Source organism: Rutidosis leptorrhynchoides, chromosome 4 (genome assembly GCF_046630445.1).
Source record: "Rutidosis leptorrhynchoides isolate AG116_Rl617_1_P2 chromosome 4, CSIRO_AGI_Rlap_v1, whole genome shotgun sequence".
In the NCBI taxonomy this organism is placed as follows: domain Eukaryota; kingdom Viridiplantae; phylum Streptophyta; class Magnoliopsida; order Asterales; family Asteraceae; genus Rutidosis; species Rutidosis leptorrhynchoides.
The window spans coordinates 511,470,758-511,486,434 of record NC_092336.1 but is presented as its reverse complement, the minus strand read 5'-3'; the positions used below and the strand labels follow the sequence as shown (position 1 = coordinate 511,486,434).

Genomic DNA, 15,677 nt, shown 5'->3' with positions numbered 1-15,677 from the left:
GCGATTGTTGACCTTACAGCAGGATAGTGAAATTTCGCCCAAGAGTGATACCTCCAAACGCAAGAAAAGTCCACCTAAAGCCATTGACTTGGAATGTTCAACCTCGTCTTCAAAGGTGGTCAAATGTCTAGCGTCTTTGAAGATACCAAAGATGGAGGACATATGAGAAGTATCGGTCTTGGATCAACATTTTGATGGTGTTTTAGGACTTCCTAGGATTATGTTTGTGGCTGTTGTTTAGGTTGCTTATGTTTTGTGTTCGTATCGTGGTGAACTTTGTTTGTTTCGGTTTTTTCAATTTTCTCGAGACACTGGTATCTTAGTTTAACTGTTTCGTTCGTATCAGTATTTATGTCAGTGTTGATCCGTGATTTAATAATAACATAACGAAGTGTTTTTTCTTAGTAACTTCAGTATCGTGTACTGTTTTTTAGTTAATCTCTATAGTGCACTTTAAGTTGTCTACTTATCTAAACGTATTGAAGTTGATTTTTAGGGATTTTAGTATGATTATACATTCTACGTTTGTGGAGACCAACACCAGTTTGCAAGCTAACTCTTCTACCAATGTTATCAGCATACATGATGCAAATGATTCTATCTTCATAATCAGTAATTCTCCATGTCTATTATTGGGTCTTAAAATGTATCATTCTAAGCATTTACTTTTGGAACGTCTTTTAATATAACATATTCAAATATCATAATTTGGCTAACTTTATTTTGTTCTGCGATTGAATACACACTAAAGTTTTAAGTCTAAACAAACAAAAGTGTTATTTTGTTCTGCGATTGAATACACACAAAAGTTTCAAGTCTAAACAAACAAAAGTCTCACCTCCCCCGTACATCACTCATGTGGTATTGGGTTTTGTTGTTGTTGTTGTAAACAAAAGTTTTATTTTGTTCTGCGATTGAATACACACAAAAGTTTTACCAAGTTTTTGAGGATGACCAATCCAATTACTAACACTATCTCTTGTGCTGTAAAATTATTTATCTTTTGCATCTTATGCAGTTGACCATGTTCATTTAAATTTCGCTTTTTAACAAAAAGGGGCTCTCCCCATACCTACATTAAGCGGTTGTTGGCGGTCACGTCCTCAACTATGAAATTATATTTATGTATTTATCTGATAAATAGATTTGTTTTTTTTTTTCAATCACAATGTAATTCTGTCAGTTATAACTTTCTTCTTATAAATATAGATGTTTTACTTTGCATGTTCATTTTTGATTTTATTCGTTTTGTATCACTCAATAATTAAACATGAATTTCATTAATGTTTGTATGTCCATTCACATAAATGTCTTATAAACAATATTTTATTTTATAATCATCTATTTATAATTCCCGCCAAGTGGCCGGTTATAAGCTATATATATATATATATATATATATATATATATATATATATATATATATATATATATATATATATATATATATATATATATATATATATATATAGTAGAGGGATTAAATGAGAACTTTTTTTGAGTGGAAACTGTGAGAACCCCGGCGGGCGAATAAAAAATTGTAAGGGCGAACAAAATTAAATAAGGTCGAACAAAAATTGAAAAAGCACAGGCAACTTAAAGAAATTAGGGCAGTTCTCAAAATCATTCATGAGCCTTTCTTCTCTAAAAGCACCTTCATAATTAGGGCTTTTCAATTTGGAGCTTTTCAAATTGTAAAGAAAATTCTATATTTCATCCAAACTTTCCTTCAAATATGAGAGATCGAAGCTGTGTTGTCATCACCAAAGCTTGGCTTAGAAACTTTTCAATTTGTGTTGCTGTAGAGACAAGTGGGTATGCTAAGCGTGATGGTTGAGGGAGGATTGTACACTCTATATAATTCAATTATCCTTTTAGTTTCTATAGGTTACAAATTATTATTATTCATGTTGTGGTAGCTTACAGAATATAGCTACAATATAGATGAGAGTAAGTTGAAGCATACTGCAACGCCTCGATGCAGAGCATTTAATAGTGCAACACATATGTAGAAGATGAGTCTGCTACCACTACAAAAATTGTTGTTGTCAAAGTTTAGATCAATTTTGTTGTTTTCTTCAAGATGCATATCTATGCATCTAAACAATTCTATTGAGAAAGATAAAGGCAAAGCTTGTTATTTTTATCCAGGTATGTCATGGAAGATGTAAACTTAATGTTTTGCACATTCAATTTGATTCTACAAATTGATCAGAGTTCGAACAATTTGTACTAAGTTCGAACAATTTTTACTAAGTTCGAACAATTCTTAACATATTCGAACCATTTTTGTTTAGATGCAAAAATGGCTTTGGTTCTAAATTTTTGGTTCTACATTTTGAATTCGAACAAAAAAGGGTAATTCAAACAATTTTGAGTCTGTTCGAACAATTCTTAGTTCTACATTTCATAATTCGAACAAAAAAATAGAAGGTCGAACAATTTTGATTATATTCGAACTTATTCTATATTTGTTGTTTACAATTAAAGTTCTACAAAAAAGATGCAAGTATATGCATCAAACAGAGTATCCATTGTACTGTAAATTACTCACTTGCTAAAAACTTCAAAATTCTATTAAAAGAAACATTATAATAAACATATAAATTGTAACTAAATTCCTTCATGATACTCTGTTTTTAGCAATATTATTAGTAAATACGGAATAGTAATTAATCGAATCACAGTTACGAAGATGGATACAAGTATAAGAAAATATGGAATTTGTTGGTTGTTGATGATTGTTGTTGATTTTGAAACCGATTTTAACCTCAATTCTTCAAATTAGATCGTCGATCGTAGCAAAATATGGTTGTTCGAAATTTTTTTTTTTGTTCGCCCGCCACTTGAATTCTCAGGGAACTTGAGTTTTCAGGGGATCCTCACCATATATATATATATATATATATATATATATATATATATATATATATATATATATATATATATATATATATATATATATATATATATGGTGAGAATCCATGGAGAATCAAAGGTAGTAGAGAACCCATGGAACTCGTGCAGATTGAGTCAATCTACTGCAGATTAACATTTTTTTTTTTGCAGATTGACTTTTTTTCTATGCAGATTGACTTTTTTTTTTGTGCAGATTGAGTCAATCTGGGTGCAGATTGACTTTTTTTGCAGTTTTTTTTTTTTTTTTTGCAGATTGACTTTTTTTCTGTGCAGATTGACTTTTCAATCTGCGTGCAGATTGAGTCAATCTGCGTTTTTTTTCCAGTTTTTTTTTTTTTGCAGATTTTTCTGTGCAGATTGACATTTTTTTTTGTGCAGATTGAGTCAATCTGCGTGCAGATTGAGTCAATCTACGTTTTTTTTTGCAGTTTTTTTTTTTGCAGATTGACTTTTTTTTGTGTAGATTGACTTTTTTTTGTGCAGATTGAGTCAATCTGCGTGCAGATTGACTTTTTTTGCAGTTTTTTTTTTGCAGATTGACTTTTCTTCTGTGCAGATTGACTGTTTTTTTGCAGATTTTTTTTATTTTTTTTTGTGCAGATTGACTTTTTTTTCCCATAAACCCTAATATCTAAACCCTATAAACCCTAATATCTAAACCCTAATATATATATATATATATATATATATATATATATATATATATATATATATATATATATATATATGTATCATATGTCATGTTATATACTTTCCCTTTCTTATGATTTACTTCATTAGTTATTAAAATGAAAATTAGTGAATAAATAAATGATAAAAGATTAAACAAATGGCCCATTAATAACAGAATGGGGGCAGATAATGATAAAATACAAGTATTCGGGCCGGCCCGCTTCGCTGAGCCCAAGATCGCTTGCCTGAAAGAAAAAAGAAAAAAAAAATGCCAACTTCAAGGTTTGAACCTGCATTCCTTTAGATTTCAACAAACCTCCTTACCAACTGATCTACATTTTCATTCTGATAAATTTATAGTTTGTTTAAGATATATCCCTTAAAATTAGAGGGTTGGTAAAAATTAAAAAGGTAATCAAAATGGGTGAAATTTAACATAATGTAAAAACCGGGGGGTAAGGTGACAAAATTTCCAAAAAAATTCAAATTAATAGTGTCATTTTTTTGTCTTCTTTTGTTTTTCAATTGATACTATATATAATATATAATGAAGGAAATGAATATCATTGTTGTTATAATAATAACAATATTATTTATATGTAGATAGTCAATTTTGTACTAATACTTAGTCAATATTGGGTAGCTTTGTTTTTGTATAAATAGCCATGTATTGCAAGCTAAAACACTTGCACCATTTCTCACACTTACAAAGTGTTTCCTTCTTTCTCTCAATTATCATCTTTGTTCTTACACTTCATTATTAGTATTCTTAATCAAGAATCAAACTGCTAAATGTAGTTATAAGCCTACAGAATTATAACACAATCAAACCACTAAAGGTAGTTATAAGCCTACTTAATTATAACACGTTATCAGCACGAATTGCTCCGTATAATCAAGGTTTATCTAAGCAAGCACAAGTCACTAATCAAGGTTATAAATTCTTTAACGATATCTTCTATTATTTATTAGTAAGGTAACTATTATTATCATCATAAGTAAAATTATATTTCAATAATCTAACTTTTATTAACTTCACTAACATTTATATTTATGTTATTTAAGTTATATATGGTCGGTTATACCGCCTGAATTATATTTCTGTAATCTAACTCTTAACTTCACTAACATTTATATTTATGTTATTTAAGTTATATATGGTCGGTTATACCGCCTGAATTATATTTCTATAATCTAACTCTTAACTTCACTAACATTTATATTTATGTTATCTAACATTTATGATTACTTATGCAATTAATCATTATTTATTTCATGCATACTAATGTTTATTCTTAAAATTTATTATTTATGCATAATATGTTTATTCTCTTAATCTTCGTATTTATACTAAACGTATTTATACTAAATGTATTTATAGTAATCGTATTTGTACTAATAAAATTCTTTTATTAAAATTATTATTAGTACAATGAGTACATAACAGTCGTTAACGTTAACTAACGACGTTACAACAGTCATATATACATAACGGTTGTTAACGTCAACTGACGACGTTACAACGACTATATTTTTCAAATATAAAATAAACATCTCCGTTTTCACATTTTCACAAATCAATCTTCATTTTCTCAGATTACCACTCTCAAAAAGTTTTTTTGTAAAGATGATTCACACAAGGATAATTTTTCCTATTGTATTGGTCATACTAACTATCATCATTGTTGCTAATATACCACGGGGTGAACCTATATTCTATCCTGCTCTTGTGATTTTATCATTTGTAATCATGCCATTATTCTATTGTTTGCTACTTATGAATTTAAAATGATTCTAATTTCATTTTATTATTTGTCTATGAATATAAGTTGATTATGATTATGATTTATGTTGTTCATCTTTTGATAATAGAAAATGTCGAATTTGAAAAGGCTTAAATTTGCTCCTTTAGAATCAAGTGGGAACAACTACTTAACATGGGTTATGAATGTAGAAAAACATCTCGAATCAATCGGTATTTTAGAAACCCTGAATGAGAAATATCTATGTAGCACCAAAAAGCGCATATGATGAAAAGCGCAACGCATATGATTAAAAGCGCATATGATAAAAAGCGCATATGATGAAAAGCGCAACGCATATGATTAAAAGCGCATATGATAAAAAGTGCATATGATGAAAAGCACATATGATGAAAAGCGCAAACGCATATGATTAAAAGCGCATATGATGAAAAGTGCATATGATGAAAAGCACATCGCATATGATTAAAAGCGCATATGGTGAAAAGGATATATGATTAAAAGCTCATATGATAAAAAGTGGATATGATGAAAAGTGCATATGATGAAAAGCACAGCGCATATGATTAAAAACGCATATGGTGTAAAGGATATATGATGAAAAGTGCATATGGTGATTAATGAAAAGCACATATGGTGATTAATGAAAAGCACATATGGTGATTAATGAAAAGAATATTGAGAAAGAATCACCAATGTTTCTTGAAAGAATTCAAGGTAATATATATGGACCAATTCATCCATCATGTGAACTATTTTGATATTTCATGGTTCTAATAGACGTATCTAGCGGATGGTCTCATGTTTGTGTGTTATCAAGCCATAATATGGCATTTGCAAAGTTTCTTGCACAAATTATTAAATTGAGAACACATTATTCTGATTACACCATTAAAAGGATGAGACTTGATAATGCTGGTGAGTTAACATCTCAAGCATTTAATGATTATTATATGTCTACATGGATTGTTGTTGAACATCCAGTTACTCATAAGCATACACAAAATTGGTTCAGCTGAATCAATAGATAAACGCTTGCAGCTAATAACTAGACAATTGGTAATGAGTACAAAACTCTCAATATTTATATGGGGACATGTAAATTTACATGACGCGACATTAATTCACATTAAACCAAGTGCAAGTCATAAATATTCTCCGTTACCAACTTAATTTTGGTCGAGAGCCAAATATTTTCCATCTTAGAACATTTTTGTGGAGTGTATTTTTAATTGCACCACCACAACAAATGGTTCCTCAAAGAAGGATTGAAATATATGTTGGATATGAAACATTTTCAATCATAAGATATATTAAACCCATGACGGGTGATGTTTTTACAGCACGTTTTGCTGATTGTCATTAAAAAAAAAATTATTCCCTATATTATGGGGAGAAATGAAAAATAAAGAAAAATATGCTTCATGATGTGAACATCAATTAAGGTATATAGAACTCGCACAAAAGAATGCGAAACGAAAGTTCAAAAAATAATGCATATGCAAGAACTTGCAAATTAATTACTTTATGCATTTATAGATACAAAAAGAGTGACTAAATCATATATAATAGTAGGAAATGCTCCAGCTCGAATTGAAATTTAAAAAGCTGACAATAATATCACTCATGAGTCTTTGCCACGTCTGAAACGTGAAAGATCAATTGGTTCCAAAGATAAAAATCCTCGAAAAAGAAAATCAGCTGATAATGAGGTAAAAGAACGTGTTCAAGAAGAACCACAAATCAATATTCCTTCTACAGAGGATATTGATAAATGTAAATACATAAATTGCGATAAATTATGCAATATTATGGAACCGAAATGAAATGAAAAATCTTGATGAGATATTTTCATATAATGACATCATGAATAAAGATGATGATTTGGAACCAAAATCTGTCACTGAATATCAAATAGACATGATTGAGCTCAATGGAAATGAGCAATACGAGCTGAATTAAATCGCTCAATAAAAGAAAAATTTTCGGATCAATCGTTATCACTTTTAAAGATGTGGAACGTATGAGATAAAAAAAATGAATTTTTATCCGAAAAAGAAATGAGAAAAAATGAAGTTACAAGATAAAGCTAGACTTGTAACTCAAGATTTCTCTCAAAGACCATGAATGGATTATGAGAAAAACTTATTCTCCTGTTATGGATTCAATTACTTTTAGATACTTAATCAGCCTAACAGTTTCTAAAAAATTTAGAAATGCATCTCATGGGTGTTATTACTACTTATTTAAATGAATCACTTGATAGTGATATACATGAATATCCATGAAGGATTTAAGGTATCAGAAGCATCTAATGCAAAACACAAGGAAATGTATTCCATTAAATCACAAAGATTTTATATGGGCTGATACAATGGTACAACCGATTAAGTGATTACTTGATAAGAAACAGGGTATACAAATAATCTTATTTGCACATGTGTTTTCATTAAGAAAACAACAATCGAATATGTGATCATATTTGTTTATGTTGATATTCTTAACATCATAGGGACAAATAAAGAGATCCATAAAACCATTCAACTTCTAAAAGAAAGAAATTAAAATAAAAGATCTTGAAAAAAAAAATCAAGTATTGCACTAGTTTGCAGATTGAGCATATGCCTAATGGTTTACTTGTACATCAAACAACTTACACCGAAAAGATTTTAAAACATTTTTTAAAGACAAAACCATTGGTTGTTAGATCACTCAATATTGACACTGATCCATTTCATCACTGTGAAGATCATGAAGATATCCTAGGACCAGAAGTACCATATCTTAGTGCAATTGGAGCTCTTATGTATCTAACAAATTATACCAGACCTGACATTTCTTTTGTAGTTAATTTGTTGGAAAGGTTCAGCTCAGCTCCTACCAAAAGACACTGGAATGGGATCAAACACATATTTCGATACCTTCGAGGAACTACTGATTTAGGATTATTTTATTCTAACGAATCAAAACAAGATTTGGTTGGTTATGCAGATGCAGGTTATTTATCTGATCCTCATAAAGATAAATCTCAAACTCGATATGTATTCCTAAATGGAGGTACCACAAAATCATGGCATTCTTAAAACAAAAACTTGTTGCAACATCATCAAATCATGACGAAGTGATTGCATTATATGAAACTACTCGAAAATGTGTTTGGTTGAGATCAATGACACAAATCATTATTGATTCTTATGGGCTAGAACGCTATAAAAAGACCAACAACTATCTTCACCAACAACTATATATGAAGATAATGCAGCTTGCATAGTACAAATGAAAGAAGAGTATCAAAAGTGACAGAACAAAATATAAATGCAGACAAGATGCTAAAGCCATAGACGGTCTTAGCGGTCATAAGTTTGATGAGAAAGAACGGTATGTAGGTGAAGCTTAGAAAAAGACTGAAAGAGAATAGGAATTGAAACAACGTTGAGCTAACCATGAAGGAGACTGTAGACAAATCACACGGGCTAAACTTGTACATAAAAGATTTAGATGATACAGTTTCAGATGAAAACCTCAGATTCTTCTTATATACTCAAGATCTCATAAAGGCCAACCAGATTGAAATGAGATACGTTCAATTAACAACTCTGCTGATCTTTATACCAAAGCACTGTCAACTGCTATTTCCAGAACACACGTTCACAATATTGGCATGAGTCAAGTTCAAAAGATGTGATGACTCAATGATGTCTACTTGAGGGGGAGTCAACTCCATGCTGCACTCTTTTTCCCTTAGCTAAAGTTTTTTTCTTACTGGGTTTTCTTTAGCAAGGTTTTTAACGAGGCAGTAACTTATAGTTGATCTTCAATAAAACAAAATTGATATCCAAGGGGGAGTGTTATAATAATAACAATATTATTTATATGTAGATAGTCAATTTTGTACTAATACTTAGTCAATATTGGGCAGCTTTGTTTTTGTATAAATAGCCATGTATTGCAAGCTAAAACATTTGCACCATTTCTCACACTTACAAAGTGTTTCCTTCTTTCTCTCCATTATCATCTTTGTTCTTACGCTTCATTATTAGTATTCTTAATCAAGAATCAAACCACTAAAGGTAGTTATAAGCCTACTGAATTATAACACAATCAAACCACTAAAGGTAGTTATAAGCCTACTTAATTATAACAATTGTATTTTATTTCGATGAAAGTACGGAGTATTTCTTTTTAATTCAATAAAAAAAAAGAGTGAAGGGTGCACGTGATTTTCTGTCGGCGCCGGGATCATAGTCCTGATCATGTGACTAAGTTATGTGGGGGCACGTGATTAGGTGGGAAATATATATTTCGTAGAAAACGTGACGTCCGACTCAACAACAACACAACCGACTTTTGCCTTCCGGTTAGCACTCATTTTTAGATTAATTAATTTTTATTTTTTATATTCGTGTCTAGTTACACTCATATTTCAGCTTTTGCTGTGTGTAATACTGAAAATAACTAATTAGATTAATCTCTTAATTAATTACTAATTAATTTGAATTTGATTATATCAGTTTTATGCATGTATGACTATTTCACTACTAATTTACTTCACTGTGTGTTTCACCATGGCACCATCGGTGTGTGTTATACACGAAAGTGATCAGGAATTTAACATAATCATAATTTATTTATTTGGAACGTTCTAGAGTGATGATGTGGCGGACCTGGAATGGCTATCAGAATTTGTTGACGATTCGTTCAGTAATTTCCAGGATAATAACATAGCTGGAACGATAAACATCCAACCGAAAAACACGCCATTTGACAGCAGTTGGACATCATCGTCAACAACAACACCAGCAGTACCTTGCACGTCAGCAACATCTTCGTGTAGCGAAATGACAACGGTGAACCGACGGTGCACACACTGTTCATCAGAAAAAATGCCTCAATGGAGAAGTGGTCCTCTAGGTCCAAAAACGCTATGTAACGCGTGTGGCGTGAGGTACAAGTTAGGTCGATTGGTACCGGAGTATCGACCGGCAGCGAGCCCTACGTTTGTGCTGACTCAGCATTGTAATTCACACCGGAAAGTAATGGAGCTCCGTTGGCAAAAGGAAACAATGTTAGGTCACCTGGTAGTGTCGTTGGAACACTAACTCTATGGTGGGGGAAATCACAACCGGGAACAACGGAATGTACATCACGAAAGCAACTACGAGATATGCTGATGTCAGGGGCCAAGAAATGCGTTATCTGTTATCAGATTTTCAAAATGCCACATTTCTGTTTTGTAAAAAAAAAAAAAAAAAAAAAAAAAAAGAACTAAGTGATATGGGCATACAGTGAACTTCCAAGCCTCTTTTAGGCCCTCATACCCAGTGTTGTAAATCTCCTGAGATCTCGTTTAGGCCCTCCCCCGAGATCTCGTTTTTAGAAGGCAACCGAGACGAGATGTTCATCTCCCGAGATTTCTCGGTCAACGGGGTCAAACTTAGTTAAAGCCACGATTTCTCAGATTTTCTTGCTAATTTGTAAGATTTCTTGTAAAATTCATAATTTCTAAGATTTTCTCTCTCATTTCTCGGATATTTTTATAAAATCTCGTAAAAAAGTATATAAATATACATATATTTATGTTTTTATGTATATTTTTATTAAAAAAAACTATAAAGTCAACGTCCGAGATCTCCCCGAGATTATTCCGAGATGTCGAGATCTCCCTAAAAAAGTCCAAAGGAGATCTCCATCCGAATTCTCCAACCTTGCTTATACCTACATTCCCAAACCCCATATGAAAGTTACAAGATTCGGCCCACAGTAAATTAAGCAGCCAAATTCAGTTTGTACGTGTAACCTAAGTTGCACCATTCAACTGCCACTCATGCATTAGTCTATATTTCCCATTAATTCCTCGTTTCTTGCTAATTGTTATTGTTAGTTAAGTGCATGATCTAGTAACCGTTTAGTAGCATTTTATTTATGTATGTAGGTCTTTAGCTAGTATAAATGTTTATTCTATTTTGGTTGAAAAGATATGAATGAAAAAGTATTTGGTGTAACCAAAGTCTCTGTCTCTCTGTTTTCTTGAAAGTTAGCGGTTGACTCGAAAAGATTGTATCATTTGGTGCTTTCATTGCCAACACTCAACATGTCTTCCCACCATAAAATTCCTACTGTAGCGACCCGACAAAATCGTCATTGACGGCGCCGTCTACTTATGTCCCGTTACGTGGTCATAAGTCTTTAAAACAACGTTTGACCAAAAATATGTCGCATTCATTTCAAATGTAAAGATTGTTTCAAAGTTTACAAAAATAGTTCAACCACAAGTTACGTTACAACGTTATAAGTACAAATGAAACCTATGCGACACAATTTAAAAGTAGCCAAAAGACGCTCCATGTATGCATATATACTCGATATCCAATGCAAGTATCAAAATAATGAGCGGAAGCATGTATCACAAAACGTTGAAGGACCTGAGAAAAATATAAAAATTTGTCAACGAAAACGTTAGTGAAATCATAGGTTTAAGTAAGCAAGTAAGTACAAATGAACCACAAGATTTATATCATTGAAATAATAGTAAACCATTCTAAAATTTGTTATCACGAGCACCCAATTATCAAGGCTTAACTTTCCATCCATAGAACCCAATCACAATAGTGTTAGAACATACACTGTTTCTCGAAAATATATTTCATCCGAATAACGGTAGTGAACCTTCCGAATGAGGGTTTGTCAAACCCATATGGCCATACAACATAAGTTCTCGCTTACACCCGGCAAGTGTAACTAATGATAATCGAATTGAGGATTTTTGTTCTAACTCGTATGTAGAATATTTGTTTTAGTACTTGTGTTCACTTTGTAAAACGAAACGTTTATGTTTTCTCATCCCAAATGTAAGTTTAAAGGAGTAAAAGTGGGACTATGATCTCACCTTGAGTGCAATAGTATTAAAGTACTTCACAAGTAAGCGTGTGCAAGAACGAATGCTAGTCTTGACCTAAACAAATAGGTTGTATCAATAACGGTAAATACAGTTAGTCAAAGATGTTCAATTAGTCCTATGGCTTGTTACGACTTGATTATGTAGCATGTGAATCAAATTGTCAAGTTTCATGCAAGATACAAGTATAGAAGCAAGTTAGGATGGTTGCTTAAGTATTTGGTTAAGTTTGACTAAAAGTCAAACTTGGTCGAGTCAAAGTCAACAAAAAAGTCAACACGTTCGGGTCGGGTCTCGAACTATTTTTCTAAAGTTTTTAATCATATATAAGCATGTTAGAACAAGTTACATGGTAATCGGAGGTGCGTAGTATAGTTTGAATTTAATGTAAAATTTTAATTTAAACAGCCATTTTTCCCTGCCTTAAGCCGTGCCGCGGCTAGAACACCCGCGCCACGGGCTAAAGCATGTTTTGGGAGTCGAGGTTTTTGATGGTCCCAGACCATCTGAGTCTGTGTTAAGCCGCGCCGCGGCCTGGATGAAAGGACCCGTCCTAATCCATCCGGACAAAGTCCACATCGATTATGAATGATTCACAACAGTTGATTACATCGCGAGGTACTTGACCTCTATATAATACATTTTACAAACATTGCATTCATTTTTAAAAAGACAATCTTTCATTACATCTACGGTTGATGACATGCATACCATTTCATAATATATCTTACTATAATTGACTTAATAATAATCTTGATGAACTCAACGACTCGAATGCAACGTCTTTTGAAATATGTCACGAATGACTCCAATTAATATCTCTAAGATGAGCAAAAGCACAGCGGAAGATTTCTTTCATACCTGAGAATAAACATGCTTTAAAGTGTCAACCAAAAGGTTGGTGAGTTCATTAGTTTTTCATAAACAAACATTTCATAATTTTAATAGACCACAAGATTTCATATTTCCAATTCTCATAAATAAACGTCCCATGCATAGAGACAAAAATATCATTCATATGGATTGAACACCTGGTAACCGACATTAACAATATGCATATAGAATATCCCCATCATTCCGGGATCCTCCTTCGGACATGATATAAAATTCGAAGTACTAAAGCATCCGGTACTTTGGATGGGGCTTGTTGGGCCTGATAGATCTATCTTTAGGATTCGCGTCAATTAGGGTGTCTGTTCCCTAATTCTTAGATTACCAGACTAAATAAAAAGGGGCATATTCGATTTCGATATTTCAACCATAGAATGTAGTTTCACGTACTTGTGTCTATTTTGTAAATCATTTATAAAAATTGCGCATGTATTCTCAGCCCAAAAATATAAAGGGTAAAAAGGCAAATGAAACTCACCTGACAACTTCAGAAATAAATCACAGAGATGTGACCGAAAATCGGAATGCAAGTAACCGTAGACCCCAACCTAGAGAACATATGTTAGTCAATAAGTGTCTAATAAGCTAGGTCGGTCTATAGGGTTCGTATAGTCTTATTGCTCAAGTCCTACTCATAAATTTAGCAAAATTTAGCAAAAGTCAACAAAAGTCAAAGTAAGTCAAATGTAAGTCAAACGCAAGTCAAACACAGTCAACATAGTCAACACCAGTCAACAATCTCATAATAATACTCAAGTTGGTCAAATAGTCAAACATAGGTCAAACTTAAGTTATACATTTTTATTTAGTAAAAACAATATTATTTACATATATGTATATGTAGTAGCTTTACAGCTGATTTCGGGTCCCACCAAATCCGATATAATACTTTGAGTCGTGACCGTTGGAAAGTATGTCATCCCACCTTTCTATAGACAGTTTATTTGACAAAGACGAAGTTACAATTTGAAAGTTATGACCTCGCGAAAACAGTCCTTCAAAACACTAAATGCTGAGTTTTGCTGTTGTTAACAGCATTGGATCAGCCCTGATGTTCCATTTTTGTACTCGTTTTAGACCAGTTTAGTCTCGACAAAATCATACATATAACATATCATTTTAAAGCTTGTCGTAAATACTTTCAATATCAATTAATGGTTTTTATCCAAACTTAACCAATTTCAACTTATGAGTCCGCAAAGTAGGCTCGAGAGTCATTTTTGACACTTGTTAAAAATGCTAAAACTTTCGGTTAACGACCCAAATTTGAATCCGGCTGACCTGAGTTAACCAAATTTGTATCACAGCTCAAAAATGACATTTTAGATGTGTTGGTGACTTTCGTTTTCCAAAATTATGTATATGGGTCAATTTATTCACGTTTGACCCGAATAGGTCATAAATCTCTCTTTAAACCAAAATAGACCCAAAACTCATTTTTAAAGCACCAAAACTTGCAGGCATACTAAATCAACATATAGGATTTGTTTACGCTGACCGTTATCCATTTTGACATTTTTAGACTCAAACGGGTCAAGTGTCCAAATGGACGGTCCAAGTTCGGGTGTCCATTTTCGCATGCAATTATCTCAAAATCTAGAAACTTTTAAGATACAACACCTATATGAAAACTTAACTACTAATCATGAACTTTTCAAATATAAAATCCACATTTTCCAGAACTCAAGTTAATTAAACATATTGGCCTGTTTAGTTTGTAGTTAACACGTATTGTCACAAATTTTCACGCGCGTCATACAAACAACGGACATAATTCATAACACATATAACATGGTAACATGGAAAACTCCAGATCAAAAGTAGACTCAAAATATATTCCAAAAAGTCCAGCCAGGGCCTCATACGATGTCTACAAGTCAGATTTTAGAAGAGGTACATTTATGGTTCGCTAAATCAGTTTCTGACTGCGCACCAATCTCGTAATGGCTATAACCGGAGCTAGGGACATGCAAATCAAGCTAGGTTAGTGGTCTTAGTTCAAGGAAAAGTCAAATTACCACATATCCAAAAATGAGAAACTTTTGTTTAGCCAATTGGTACAGTTTATTCAATCAAATTGGACATTCTGTTTCAGCTCAATTCAGAAGTTACCAAATCTACGACCTTAGTGTGTACAATGTATCGGGTTTCAGAGGTTTCAATAAACTAGACATTTATCACATAATATACAAAGTTCGATAATCCAGAAGGTCAAGGTCTCAAAAGGTGTACAACTCTTACTATAAAACTATAGGTGCATACGTTACAGATTTGGACAGAATGCATGTTACCATTTCGACACGCACATTACTCAAGCTTCACAAATCCAAATGATGCAAGGCCTAGATGAAACGTTAACTACAACATATAAAATTTTCAGATATGCAAAGTCCTAAATCACTATCATACTTCAAATAAATTTAAAAGTCAGTTTTATAATACTGAGCAAATCAGTTTTTCATATACGATCAATTAAGCATAACGGGAGTATTACAAATCCAAATAGCATGATATCCTAGTCAAATTTGAGTGTTTGT

At 32.3% G+C, this 15,677-nt stretch overlaps 1 pseudogene; it reads left to right on the top strand.

Annotated features, from left to right (window-relative positions):
* Positions 1–1,735: 1,735 nt before the first annotated feature.
* On the top strand, positions 1,736–10,525 carry LOC139842494 (GATA transcription factor 4-like; annotated as a pseudogene).
* The last annotated feature ends 5,152 nt before the right edge of the window (positions 10,526–15,677 follow it).